The sequence below is a fragment of the Sinocyclocheilus rhinocerous genome, unplaced genomic scaffold (assembly GCF_001515625.1).
Source record: "Sinocyclocheilus rhinocerous isolate Xijiao unplaced genomic scaffold, SAMN03320098_v1.1 scaffold315, whole genome shotgun sequence".
Classification (NCBI taxonomy): Eukaryota; Metazoa; Chordata; class Actinopteri; order Cypriniformes; family Cyprinidae; genus Sinocyclocheilus; species Sinocyclocheilus rhinocerous.
The window spans coordinates 1,404,249-1,416,302 of record NW_015630423.1 but is presented as its reverse complement, the minus strand read 5'-3'; the positions used below and the strand labels follow the sequence as shown (position 1 = coordinate 1,416,302).

General features: G+C 37.6%; 1 protein-coding gene and 1 long non-coding RNA gene across 2 annotated transcripts in view; one reads left to right on the top strand and one right to left on the bottom strand.

Annotated features, from left to right (window-relative positions):
* Nucleotides 1-12,054, bottom strand: part of LOC107740377 (lipoma HMGIC fusion partner homolog) — a 138,841-nt gene that overhangs the window by 60,653 nt on the left and 66,134 nt on the right. The gene's annotated exons all lie outside the window — the stretch shown is intronic.
* LOC107740378 (uncharacterized) overlaps nt 1-12,054 on the top strand; it is a 27,197-nt gene that overhangs the window by 5,807 nt on the left and 9,336 nt on the right. The window contains exon 2 of the long non-coding RNA XR_001640077.1: nt 2,247-2,255. This is a non-coding gene — a long non-coding RNA (uncharacterized LOC107740378). The remainder of the gene's footprint in view (nt 1-2,246; nt 2,256-12,054) is intronic.

Sequence of the window (12,054 nt, the reverse complement as noted above, 5' to 3'; positions counted from 1 at the left end):
TAGAACTAATGTTGTTTGTGTGTGCGTGAGGTGCCTGTGCAATCAGATGGATTAAATCAAATAAAGATATAAAGAAAAGAAATAAAATGCATTGAGTGTCACAAAAACGAACGTAGCCTATACTTATTGCACAGTGTTTCCTTTTGTTAATCTGTTAATTATATTATAGCCTCTTATATATTTTGTGCGATCCTATTTTTTTATTCCTTTTATAGACTTCTGTTTTTCTCCTGTCACAAAAGCGCTGCAGGTGCATGATGCGACGATTGAATCCTCATGGTCTTGTTTATGCTGCTATTCGCACATATAAACCTAAAGTCCTGTACAAAACAACAACAAAAAAAAGACATTCTAATCTTTCTGGTTAACGATCGACTAATGAGCTTTGTTTGACGATCAGGAAAATAAAAATGAACAAAATGCTGTCATTCTACAATTCTCCACCGTATTTACTATGCTGCGCGCAAGTTCAGGTAACTCAAAAACTTGCGTACACGAGCTGAGACCAGACGTGAGATTTGATCGTAGCCACCGTTCACGTCCATATTGATAAATTCCAAGTTTTGCGTTGAAATGACCGTACGCCCAATTTTCTGTTGTACGTTTGTTTCGTAAATGAGGCCCATTGTATAGTGTGAGCAGTCAAGTTGTAGCTCGGCGAATCGACTACATAGTGTGAAGACATACAGTCAGGTCCATATATATTTGGACAGTGACACAATTTTCATAATTTCGGCTCTGTATGCCACCAGAACAGAATTAAAAATAAAACAATCAAGATGAAATTGAAGTGCAGAATTTAAGCTTTAATCCAAGGGGTTGAACAATAATATAACATAAAATGCTTAGGAATTACAACCATTTTTATACACAGTCCCCCCATTTTCAGGGGCTGAAATGTGATTGGACAAATTAATATAATCATAAAATGTTTTTTTTTATTTTTTATTTTTTTATATTTTGTTGAGAATCCTTTGCAGGTAATGACTGCCTTAAGTCTGGAACTCATGGACATTACCAGAGACTGGGTTTCCTCCTTTGTGATGCTTTGCCAGGCCTTTACTGCAGCTGACTTCTGTTGTTTGTTTATAGGTCTTTCTGCCTTTAGTTTTGTCTTCAGCAAGTGAAATGCATGCTCAATCGGGTTGAAATCAGAAGATTGTCTTGGCCATTGCAGAATATTCCACTTTTTTACCCTCAAAAACTCCTGGGTTGCTTTTGATGTATGTTTTGGGTCATCGTCCATTTGTACTATGAAGCGCCGCCCAATCAACTTTGCTGCATTTGACTGAATCTGGGCAGAAAGTATATCCCTATACACTTCAGAATTCATCCGGCTGCTTCTGTCACATCATCACTAAACACCAGTAACCAGTGCCACTGGAAGCCATGCATGCTCATGCCATCACACTGCTCTACCATGTTTCACAGATAATGTTGTATGCTTTGGATCATGAGCTATTCCAAGCCTTCTTCATACTTTTTTCTTCCCATCATTCTGGTACAGGTTGATCTTAATTTCAGCCATCCAAAGAATGTACCAAACTGTTGATTTGGCCACTCCTAATTTTCCTGCTATCTCTCTGATGGATTTGTTTTGTTTTTGAAGCCTAACAATTGTTTCACTTGTATGGAGAGATCCTTTGACTGCACAATGTGGGTTCACAGCAACAGCTTCCAAATGCAAATGGCACTCTTAGAATCAACTCCAGACCTTTTACCTGCTTAATTGATGTAGAAATAATGAAAGAATATCCCACGCCTGTGCATAAAACAGCGTTTGAGTCAACTGTCCAATTACTTATGGTCCCTTGAAAAAGGGGAGAGGTACATATTAAAGAGCTGTAATTCCTTAACCTTTCCTCCAATTTTGATGAAGCCCATATTCATTATATAACTGTAACTTGAATATTTTGGTCAGCCGCCAAAAACATAAAAATTGTGCCTGTGTCCAAATATATATGGACCTCACTGTAAATAAACACATGAGCTTTGAATTTACAGATCATTGTTAAATCAGTTGATCTGGTTCAATTCAACAGTTGATTCTGAACAATTCAAACTTATTAACTGAAAAAAATCTTTACAAATTGGACATCCCTTCTTCTCTCATGAACAGGCTAAAGAGATTATAGCTGCAGACATCAAGATTTTCAGTGAATAACAAGAACCTTTTTTTTTGTTGAACTGGCTGGGCAATGTATTGTCAAATCAGATTGAATTGCTCAGACAACTCTGTGATTGAGTAATTTTAAGTTATCCATTGAAAATATTTCCCTCTTCACATCTTAATAAAATTATTTGAATATGCACATTTTCAGATATGGTGTGTCTGTGCCTGTTGTCTGTGGCAAAATTTCTGGAAAATTATATTACATTCAGATTATTTAAAAAGATTATTTAAAAACAGATAAGCGTAAATCTGGCAGTGTCTAATTATGTTGGTAGTTATATGCAATGTGGCAGTTCGGAAATAAAATATTCAGTCAGTGCCAGTGGTGCAAAAAAGTTAATATTCTTTTGCATTTGAAAATAACGTGCCATCTACACTAAACCTAACCAAAAGCGTTAACAAAAGCAAACATTAGATATAAACACAACTGTGTCATTTTACAGTAGCTTGCTTATATGACTTGTGTCTCACTGGACTCATGCCCGAGTGCTCTACATCGCAAGTGCAGTGCTGTACCAGATGAGCAAGTTTACTACAGTACATCTGGAAAGTCATACTAGTCACATATGTGATGCAAACGTCAAAGTGTATTAGTTCATTAACCATGCACTATGGTTTACTAGTGTTATGAGGTCATAACGTACTGTAGTACTGTGCAAGGAACTGTGTGAAAACAAGTCTTTATTAATCAATAATCTGTCCCTGTAATCATAATTTGTGTGAAAAGGAATAAAAGTGGTTGTGTTTACTGCTACTATTCAACTGAAAACTACAGTGAATTTAATGTACAGTTAAGTTTTGGGAGTTTTGCAAAAAGTGTAAGTGTACACCATTCAGAAGACAATTAAACACAACTTGTTTCTTAATACGCAAAATTTGTACAGCAAAGGTCTTCATCAAACATCCACTTTTGTGCTCCGGGGAAGAACATACTGGTTTAAAACAACACGAGGGGGAGTAAATGATGACAGTTTGTGTGAATTATTCCTTTAAAATGCCTACTTGTAACTTAACAATAACACTTGATCTTCACGCCTTGGGATAAGCAAAGCACAACACAATTCATCAGCAAGAAACTGTGCAATACTAGGCTATAATCACACCTCTTTCTTCTCTGACGCACACAAGGTGAGTTTTTCCCCAGAGTTTTCAGTCAGGCTGTCAAGATCTTTACAACAGCAGTTACTGAGCACCGATGAGAAGAGCGAAATGTGCTGTGATAAGTCACTAAAACTGCATTTAACAATATGTCACTGCTGGAGCCAAAACATACAGCAATACACCACACTGGATGACTAAAGGAGGTACAAAGTGTAATACAGGACAGAATCTAAAATATGTATGGAGTTTTTTATTGTAGTGGTCAGCTAGGGTGTAATTTACATTTTCACACTCAGCCTACGGAGGTTTTTTTGGGGGGATAATTAATCTCAACCCCAAAAAGGCCTTTTTACCATAATACACCATTTCAAATCTCTGCTGCATAGTTCTGTGTTACATTAATGACCTCCAAACCAGTTAAGCTGCTTTGCCGATTTGGTTAGTCTTAGTAACGGGCAGTGGACTATCAAAGTAAGCCTCTTTTTGCAATTGCTGATCAAACAGGCACTCAGTTCAAAGTCTGCTGGCAATAAAAAAACAGCTTAAATCATCAAGTTGAGCTGACAACACACTTGTTACTAAACTGAACACTTTCTATAAGAAATCCCATTGTCTTACATTAAAAGAGGGGTCTGAGCCACATCTAGAGACCAGGATATCACAGAGGGCTAGTTAGCAACCCCCTAGCAACATCTAGAATACCCTAGCAATCACATAGAAACCCATTTACAACCATTTAGGACATATTAGTAACCACAAAATGCCCTTGGAATCAACCAGGACACCCTATCACGGTGACAAGCACTACAGTACACAGTAAAATCCCGAGTGTTAAATTAACACTGCTCGGAGCATATATGGTCCCACTCTAAAAGAGTGTTAAAGTAACACTGAAGCGGAGTTAAAGTTTATGAGATAATTATGTGATTAATTAAGTGCTAACTGAGCATTAGTGATGAACACCTGCTGTTAACAAGCAGAATCACTGAAGAAAAGAGAAACAAGAATTACAACTGACTTCAGCCACAGACTTAGATAAAATCAACTGAAATAAAAGAAGACATTAAATCTCTCAAGATCTCAGCAGAAGATGATTGAACAACTCTACAAACAGCATCACCAGCTTCATGCATTACTAACCAGTTAGACTATCTAAAACAGAAGTTCTTTATTGAGAATTAATGTTTAGATGTTTTTTTTTTTTCAACGTACCGTTTTTGTGAATAGTGGTAGCTTTAGTTGCCTCTTGACCCTTGACTTTTTAAATTTAAATTTTTCTTTGGCTGGCACAATTGTGTGTATTAAGCACATATGTGACAGCAAGGCACTTATGGTAAAGTCATGTTTCTGAGTCTCTGATTGCAATTTATTTAAAACCGTTTTTGTGCTTTTATGATTTCTATATTGTTGCTGTAATATGAGATAATGTGAGAAAAACCTTCATAAACGACTTTTATAAATATGGTTCATAAAGAGGTTTCAATTCTGGCACTCATAGACATGAAGAATCAGCATGTGAATCTCAACAATGGTGACAAAATATTCTGATATTTTTAATCATCACCATTGTTGAGATTCATATGCTGATTCTTGATGGCTGTGTGTCTAAACAGCTCAGATGTTCTAAACTGGTGTGCAAAGTTTTTTTAAAGCTCTTCCTATTATTTCAAGGAAAATTCAGTTATGATCAATAACAAACTATATTACACACTACCACTGGTGACATCAGTGAACCTGGCTGCTTCACGACAATAATGTCATTATCAACAAAATGGTCTTTCAAATGATAAATTTTTCATAAAAATTATATATATAATCTGAACACATTTGCTCTTGGTTTTTCTTGCCATAACAAATGTGTTTCATAAACACAATCACAACAACCAGAGAAAAAATAATGATAAAAAGTCAAGGGTCAAGAGCCCAACTAAAGCAAACGCTTATCTCCACAACGGTGACTTCAAATTGTATTATTTTCAATAAACATTAAGATCTAAATCTCTGTTAATTCTTAATAAGAATTTTTTAGACGCATGACAAACAAAAATTCAAACTGGTTAGTAATGTGTGAAGCTGATGATGCTGTTTGTGGAGATGATTAATCACCTTCTGCTGAGATCTTCAGACATTTAATGTCTTCTTTTATTTCAGTTCATTTAATCTAAGGCTGTGGCTAAAGTCAGTTGTAATTCTTGTTTCTCTTTTCTTCAGTGATTCTGCTTGTTAACAGCAGCTGTTCATCACTAATGCTCAATCAGCACTTAATTAATCACATAATTATCTCATTAACTTCAACACTGCTTCAGTGTTACTTTAACACTCTTTTAGAGTGGGATCATATATGCTCCAACCAGTGTTAATTTAACACTCGGGATTTTACTGTGTACTCATATTTTCTTGTGAAAATCTAGTTTCTTTAAATAGACACTGAATGCCTTTACATGGTTTACATAAGCATCTTACCCAAAGAACTGTGTTAAAATGAGGTAACATGCACACTGAAATGTAATGAACTATATATAAAAATATGCATGAATATAAGATCTAACTGCTCATTTCATTTAGCCGCACTGGCTGTTGACTTGTCACTGTGATGAAAGCCGTCATGTGCTCAAATGCTGAGCAAGAAAGCATAGAGTACAGAGTACAATCTGCTAATGTATGACTGGGTGCTTCTTCAAGTTTGGTCACTTTTTTCCCCCCCTTTTTGTCACATGAAGGTCACATTGAAACTTTAAACATGTCTTCGTATTCTATTTTTGCTATCTTTCAAATGCTTTTAAAAAAAAAATATATATATATTTTGTTATTTTACTGTTATCCCAGAATTATACTGTCAATTTTAAAATATGAAAACCCATTTTACAAAATTATATATATAATAACAAACAATAAATAATAATAAAAACATAGATATCACCTATCATGAATATCACCAGTGAACAGGGTTATTATCGTTAGCTAAAAAACGATAAAGCTAAAAAAATTTCAAACAAATATTAAATATAAAAACGTATTTTATTTCCACTAATTGTCAAGGCAACATTTATCATTTTTGTTTAGTTTAAGTTTTAGCAAAACAAAAATGTTCATATGTTATTGTTAATACATTATAAAACGCAGTACAATACATTTGAGATGTAGAAATGACATTGTCTTGAAAATGTCCTTGACTTTCAGAAAAGTGTGTTTTTTTCCTAATCCACTGCCCTGCATCTCACCTTTGGAACCGGCCCTAAATAAGTGAACTCTACTCGTTCAATGTTTGTGCTCTTTATCTTTCCAGATACTCAAGTTTGAACTGTTTAAAGCATGTCTGTGCACTCCATGGGAATGATTTTCCATCAGTACTTCATCCACATTCCACAACTATCTAAATTGACAAGCACAAACATTCTCAAACCAGTATCTCGCTTTCGCAGCTTTCATGTCCCAGAATCCCTCTGCATGCTGATTCCTCGACACTTTCAAGACCACCCGTCTAAGCGGCTAATTAATCCCGCTGCAGATAGAAGCCTGATAGAGCTTTTCCCTCACCCACTTCCCTCTGCTCTCGACCCAGCAACGAGTGCGCTGACAGGAAGTTCAGCAGGGATCAGTGTTTCAATACACCACAGCCATATTCAGCCTCCCTGTGCTCCTCAATCACTTTAGCAGCTTTAGGACATCAGACTGTGTGCCAGAGACACTGCATTAGGAACAGCACTTTCATCCTGTGGATTTGTCCCCGCCAGGGTAATATGGATCCTGTGATGAACAGTACTACTTTACAGAATGTATGGAAATGTGATTGTCTCGCTTAAGACTTACTTGAGTATTCTGTCTCAGATGGAACTTCAATGGTTTAAACTTTTTCTTTTACATGGCATATTATGATGAGTGCCATCTTCCAATTTAATGTACAAAATTAGTGAGGTGTTTTTTAGACACATTTTACATTTGTGCGAATTGGTTGCCAATTCATATGAATTTGTACGATCTGCTTATAGCCCACTGACGGTTAGATTTAGGACTGGGGTTAGGGTGGACCTCACTGTTTTTTTATCCCAAAAAAATATGTTTTCATACAAATCACATCATGCGAAAACACGACCTTCTAAAATAGTTGTATGAGGTGTGTTGACATGTTATTCTCCAAACCTAATGCATTTAAGGACAAAGTGACATGTCCATCTTTAACTTTTTATAATTATTTATTTACATTGCAATTGAATAAAACAAGGATTCCCAGATACAAATTCATGTCTGCAATATTGCCTCATACATTAGTTAACCGTTAACTACTTTTATAATCATTGTACTCAAACTGGAAAACACTAACTATACACTAAAATGTATAAATCATTGTGTAGTCACACACTAAATATTTCCTTACTTGCATGTGTGTGGCTATTGTGGATACATACAACAGACATTAAAATAGTTCTGTTATATTTACCGCTTAATGCATAAGCCAAATTAAGTGTAAAAATATCCACTTCGATTACGGTGCCGTTGTCAAGTATGTGATGTGAGATAAAGGTGATTTTCCCTGGTTGTTGTTTTAGAACATTAAGCAACGTTAAGAGTTTTTCACATGCTTTTCTACTCCACTGCACTTCCTTTGCACTCGTGTCTCACATCTTTTGTTCTAAAAACGCAGCGTCAAAAGAAATGTAAAAGTAAAAAAAAAGTGGCTTTGTGATTTTTTTTCCAAATTTCACTGCCACGTCTTGCATTTTTCAATGCAAAAACACATTCTATGTGATTTGTGAATGTCTTTTAGAATGCCCTGCGACTGGGCCCACCAAAGTGTTAGGGCGGGTCCCGTATGCCGCTGATTATCGAAACACCATTGGCCGATAAAGGAATAAAATGTAAACATCTGCATCGGCCTGATATGAAAAAAATATGCCATTATCCCTTGCTGATAAGACGAATAACTCACAGTGTGGTCATTCTTGAAGCAAACTTCTGCCTGAATGGTGTTTAGATTTACTGTTTTGGATTGCCACATTTAATATGAGAATGCATGAACGACACGTCCAGTGTGCACTAGAGTCAACAGTCACTAGCACGCACAGCAGCAGCCTTCCCTGGGTACTGATGGCCGTCCGGTAAGGAGTTTTATTTATTTAGGGGGCAGTGTAGGCCTACTTGTAATTAAATACACAAATAACATTCAGATACTTGTGTTTCTGAATAAATATAGCAGTAATTGATGCCATGAAATCACAAGTCTGTTTTGATTTAGAAGTCAGTAGCTATAGCTTACATGAATCACAAACATGACACTTGTAAATTAAAGGCAGGGTAGGCAATTTTGGAGAGGCTAGCAATAGCATGCTAGCTTTGAAAGCAAGATCCCACCCTTCCTGCAAATCATTCTCCAAAGCCACGCCTCTTCTAAGACACATGAACGTGCACAGGCATACCATAGGCTAACTAGTGACACGATGAGAGACGGCGTTGGTGGAGGGTTCATTGCAACACTGTCAGGTTACCTCATGTCTCATTCACCCTTAAGACAACAATACAGTACAAAGCGCATAATATTACAATAATAACACCTTCCATTCTTGCTTGTTAGACCCACTTACCTTAAGCCTGTGTTATACTTTCCGCGTGTCGATAAAACAATATAAAGACAGCCAGATGTGCAATAACTCTGGGCAATTATTTGTTCACATGTTTATTTATTGCTCAAGCCGATCTACTACGCATGTATGGAACACGTCCGGTACATGTTTGTTTATTGTTCAAGCCGATCTACTACGCATGTATGGAACACGTCCGGTAGTTTCGGTAGCATAATTGCAAGTAGTCCGCGTCCGCGATGTCCGCGTCCAGATTGTACAACAAAAAAAAAGTAAAAGTATAACACAGGCTTTAGTGATTGCTATCTGGATGTGAAGACACTTTCAACCAGCATAACAACCAACATCTCTTTAACAAACAACAACTCTTTTACAAAACCTCTGCATGTAATGACCTAGAACACTGTCTAACACTCGATGGATGCTCTGTCAATTCTTTATCATCAGTTAGGAACCTAGATGTGCTATTTGATAGCAATCTTTCCTTCGAAAGCCATGCATTTTTCGGTTACACTTTATTTCGATAGTCCACTTTAGACATTCTATTAACTATAAGTAACTTTGTAACTACATGTCAGCTACATGTCAACTAATTTTCATTAATTTGCAACTACATGTCTACTAACTCTCAGAGTAGACTGTTAGGGTAGGTTTAGGGTTAGTAGAATAAGTTGACAAAGAAAGTGTTAGAAGATATTAAGCAGACAGTCTACTAATACTCTACTAACTGCTAGTTGACATGTAGTTGTAAAGTTACTTACTGTTAATAGAATGTCTAAAGTGGACTATCGAAATAAAGTGTTACCCATTTTTCCATCTCAAAAATATATCTAAATTATGACCTATGCTATGGTGGAGCAGCACCTAGAGTTGACCCCGGAATGTCAGCGGAGACCATGTCAACTAGATGTGCCCCAGAGACAGATCCCCAGTGAAGACCACGTCACCTAAATGGCCATCGGGACAACAGGAACCAGATGTCTCCTCTGCACAATCTGACTTTGCTGCAGCCTGGAATTAAACTGTTGGTTTCATCTGGCCAGAGCAGAACTGGCCGCCCAACTGAGCCTGGCTTCTCCCAAGGTTTTTCTTCATTTCTGTCACCCATGGAGTTTTGGTTCCTTGCCGCTGTCGCCTCTGGCTTGCTTAGTTGGAGACATTTAATTTCCAGCGATATCGTCAACTTGATTTCACAGATACTACTTGAACTGAACTGAGCTGGATGATGACATCACTGAATCAATGATGAACTGACTTTAATTGAAAATTAAGTGTTTACTGTTGTCCTTTTGCATTACTACACACTATTTTCATATTTAATACTGTAAAATTGCTTTGACAAAATCTGTATTGTTAAAAGTTTTATTGGCTGGCTAGCATTCACTTGAGATTCCTGCAGCGCGCTTTCAGAGTTATCTGAAACTCAGCAGCTAGATAAGTATACGGTTTTCACTCTGTTTTCTGTGCATTATTGCGTTCATCAGATGTACATTTTTAAACTAGAAAACATAAGTTGTGAAACTACGTGCAGGTTATTCGCGTGAGGAGTAATTACTAAGCATGCATTGTTCATATAACAGCAGTGGCATTAGTACTAATAATAAATCATTTCCAATCAGTAGCCCATGTACAATGTAGTTAATAGTAGGACACTCTTAAACTGGAATTTACTGTGTGTATTCAGTTGGGCTTACAGCAATTATAGTACTTTCATGGAATGTAGCAGCAGTATCATAGAATTCAGATCACGTTATTAGCGAATTGTTAATTGCAGTATGCATAGCAAATCAAGTCAAATTATTACTGTTGTTTATAGCAGCGGCAGCAGGAAGTATCTGGTTGCAACTTGCATGAAATTTCAGTGATAACGCATGGGGTAAGTAACTCTTTTAAATTAAAATAGGCTTTTATAACTTTGTTTATTTACCAGGGCGTACAGGGATTTTGTGAACTTCAAAGCGAAATAGGCATTATTTGTTTGCGTTTCATTGTTTAATAAAGACGCTTATAGTAATTCTAAGTACTTTCGTGTAGCAGTAGTATGCATAGCAATTCAGACCGCAATTTTTAGCGAATTTAATCGCAGCAGAATGGCATAGCAAATTCAGATGCATGTTAGAAATAATATTAGAAGCAGTCTGCATAGCAACCAATTATTATTGTTAATAAAGCAGGGGCAGCAGAAAGTACTTTAGTTGCATGACAGTGACTTAAAATGGATGGTATGTGAACTCTTCAAGCGAATAGGCATCATTTGCATTTCGCTTATTTAAAAGAGGCTTATAGCAATTCTAAAATACCTTTGTGCAGCTGTAGCAGCAGTATGCATAGTATTCAGGAGTTCAACAGGGTTTATAGAACTCTTCAAAGTGAAATAGGCATTATTTGGTTGTTTGGTTATTTAATAAATGGGCAGTAGCAGTTCTAAGTACTTTTGTGCAGCAGTACACAGTAAAATCCCGAGTGTTAAATTAACACCGTTGTGCCGCTCGCGTCTGGCGTGGACACCGTGTTAGAGTAAAATAGGCATCCGCCTAGCTACTTATATTACCTAATTAATTGAGCTCTCAGCAGTTCAGTCTCTTGTGCAGTAGCAGCAGCTTGCATAGCCATTCAGTCATCGAGATTTTTCTCAGCAGCATGCACAGCACTTCTATGTTGCAAATTCCAAATATTTTGTTAGCTTATTAATAAGTTAAAGGTAAGTATTTCCACTGCAGTAACGTTTATGAACGTTAATGGAAAAAAAAATAAAAGCCATGGCGGATCAGACAGTTCAGGTGGCCACGGCGGAGCAGGGAACTCAGAAGGCCATGGCTGGACGGCCTCCTTGGCCTTGGCCTCGTCACTCGGCCCAGCCACTACAGCTGGAAACTCAGGACGCCATGGCCGGATGGCCTCCGTGGCCTTGGCCTCGCCACTCGGCCCGGCCACTACAGACGGACCCATACTACCCGCCCCCAAAAGAAATACTTATATTAGAAATAACGGGCTCCGACGCCCTCTCTGGGCCAAAACCGGGACTGGAGCCTTCTTTGGGATTAACTGGGGATCAGGAGCCCTTCCTTGGATTAACTGGGGATCTGGAGCCCTCCCTGGGCTTAACTGGGGATCTGGGGCCCTCCCTGGGCTTAACTGGGGATCTGGGGCCCTCCGTGGGCTAAACTCGGGGACAGGAGCCCTCCGTGGGCTAAACTCGGGAAC